A 2,914-nucleotide genomic window follows, 5' to 3' on the forward strand; every position below is an offset into this window, starting at 1 on the left:
GCCTATTGTTTTCTCTGTGACGATGGCACCTGCTGCCTCCAAGTGTTTCTGGAGCTCTTCACGAGTAGTCCCTGGCTCTTGGGCTATTCTTCTGACTATTCTTCTGACTCCCTGGTCAGAAATCTTGCGAGGAGCTCCTGTGCGTGGCCGGTTGATGACGGAGTGATGTTGCTTCCGCTTGTGGATAATGGTCCCAGTGGTGCTTACTGGAGGATTCAGAAGTTTTTGAAATACGTCTGTATCCGATTCCATCAATGTGCTTCACAACAATAAGGTTGTGAAGGTCTTGGGAGAGCTCTTTGCTTTTACCCATCAGGAGATGTTTCTTGTGTGACACCTTGTTAATGAAAAGCCTTTTTATAGGCCATCAATTTACTAACCCAGCTGATATTAATTTGCAAATGTGCTAACTACAATGAAATTAACAATTATTTTGCTAGCAAATTCTAATGGCTCCATAAGGCCAGATTCCCACTCGTGTGTTTTAAACATTCTAAACCATTCATGAACTTTTATTCTTTCAAGTGCTTGCAGTTATAATATTGGCCACATGATGACAGTGAAGCACTCTGGAAAATAAATGCGGTGTTGCGAGTCCTGTACTGGATTTGTCTGGACTAATATTCAAGGGGGTTTGTTCAGAAATCCAGTCCCTTTGTGAGTAACTGATTGTAAGTCATTGGACTGGTAGCTGGATAGCACATTACACTCTGTCATATCCAGATTGATAATTCAGCTTGGCTATAGGCAACTTTCATCATTCATTAATTATTCACAAAGAGTTATATCTCTACTCTTCACCTCTCAATGAATGACTGTGGGTCTGTTGTGTTTATATTATATGAGTGACACCCTGTAATGTCACCACAACTTCTAAAATCCCTCCATGCCTGACCACATGCACAAAGCCTCTCTAATTTGTACTGATAATGCAAAATAGACTTTCAACTCAGGGTGAGCTAGTTACACATTTAAGGTGTGTGAATATTATAGAAGGTCGATGCGATGTATGATGCAACTCCTCAGCAGTTATAAGTCAGTCAAAACTTTCTGGAAAAATCACAGAGCATTTAATTGATGCAAATAAGTTAACGCTGTCGGGTCAATAAGTGAAAAACTAACCTAGCACAACATGTCTGCAGACTTAACAAAACAGCTGAAGATGATGAATTAAATGGATTTTAAGGAAAAGTTTTAAGGATCTCAGTGCTAGGATTTCATGCCTCAGAGAGTGACATTTTCAGTTTGAGGAGAAAAGTTATGCAATAGTATGCAATGTTATTTAAATCAGGAGCCTTAGCATTGTTTATCCTACCCAAAATGTCACCCAGTAAGCACCAAAGAAGAGCACCACACTGACTGAAAGTAGCAAAGTCTCTGAGAGGCTAAGGGAGAGACAATTGCACTTGCATATGAAAACTGAAGTGCACATACTGTACACAGTGACGTGGAATTTTAACTAGTTTATTGCAAAAACCATTACCATCATGAGCAAAGTAGACTTAAGCAACAAATATAGTACATGTGCCAGGCGATACCCAGTATACATTATGAATGGCTATGTGATGTAATGTGGTCATATGTGGGGAAAAAAGTGTAGCATGCAGGCATTGTTGTTGCCAATTCTTTTCAGGGGAAAGTAACTAATGCACGCTCAAAAGTTGCCAGATGAATCATGGACCAATTTGCATATTCCCTTAATTGTCAATATCATTTACATGATAATGAGTCTTTATTGATCACATATGCACAGTGAAATTCTTTTCTTTGCATACCCCAGCATGTTAGGAAGCTGGGGTCAGAGCACAGGGTCAGCCATGATACAGCGCCCGTGGAGCAGAGAGGGTTAGGGGCCCAACAGTGGCAGCTTGGCAGTACTGAGGCTTGAACCCCCGACCTTCTGATTAGTAACCCAGAGCCTCAACCGCTAAACCGCCACTGCCTTACATTACATAAAGACACTTGGAATGAAGTAGATTATATAGACACCACAAACAACTACTTACAAATTTAAGCATGTGGGAAAGTAGTTACGTGTCAAAACCTTACTCAATTAAAACAGGAAATATCCATATTTTTTTAAATTTTGTAAATGTGAAAGTTCAAAAAGTTGCTAATTTGAAATGTACTCAATGATTAAAAAGTAAAATGTAAAAGTATGTTTAACTTAATGCTAAAAATAAAAAACATAATCCAATCTCTGTAGGTTTGCTGGTCATATTCATTGATAATTCTACGTAGATTGATAGTGAACTAATCAGAACTAAACTAGCCGGTAAATAACCAATATTTACCAGTAACAACAATTTCATCCTCAACTTCTACACAGCTTGAAATTCTGGCTTATCCATCTTCAAATGCACACAGATAGCTATAGTGCTAAACTACATCGGGTAGCATGAGACGTTCATGGCCAATGATGAATTACGTTTTTTTTCTACACCGATGTACCTGTTTGGATGATAAACTGAGCCCATTTGATTGATTATAAAGCATACAGTCATTAACCGGATGAGAGAAGAAAAGGCCATCAATTCAATTCAATTCAATTCAGTTTTATTTGTATAGCGCTTTTTACAATAGACATTGTCTCAAAGCAGCTTTACAGAAATATCAACACGGTATACAGATATTAAAAGTGTGAATTTTTCCCAACTGAGCAAGCCGGTGGCGACGGTGGCAAGGAAAAACTCGCTAAGATTTTAAGAGGAAGAAACCTTGAGAGGAACCAGACTCAGAATTGAACCCGTCCTCATCTGGGTAACAACGGATAGTGTGAAAAAGTTCATTATGGTTTTATATGAAGTCTGTTTGGCCTTAGAACCAGCCGTAGTCCCAGCAATCTGGAATTGGAGTAGATGAGAGCTCCATCCAGAGGTAGGACGTCCGAAACAGGTGATTTGTAATAAGTATA

The sequence above is a fragment of the Ictalurus furcatus genome, chromosome 1 (assembly GCF_023375685.1).
Source record: "Ictalurus furcatus strain D&B chromosome 1, Billie_1.0, whole genome shotgun sequence".
In the NCBI taxonomy this organism is placed as follows: Eukaryota; Metazoa; Chordata; class Actinopteri; order Siluriformes; family Ictaluridae; genus Ictalurus; species Ictalurus furcatus.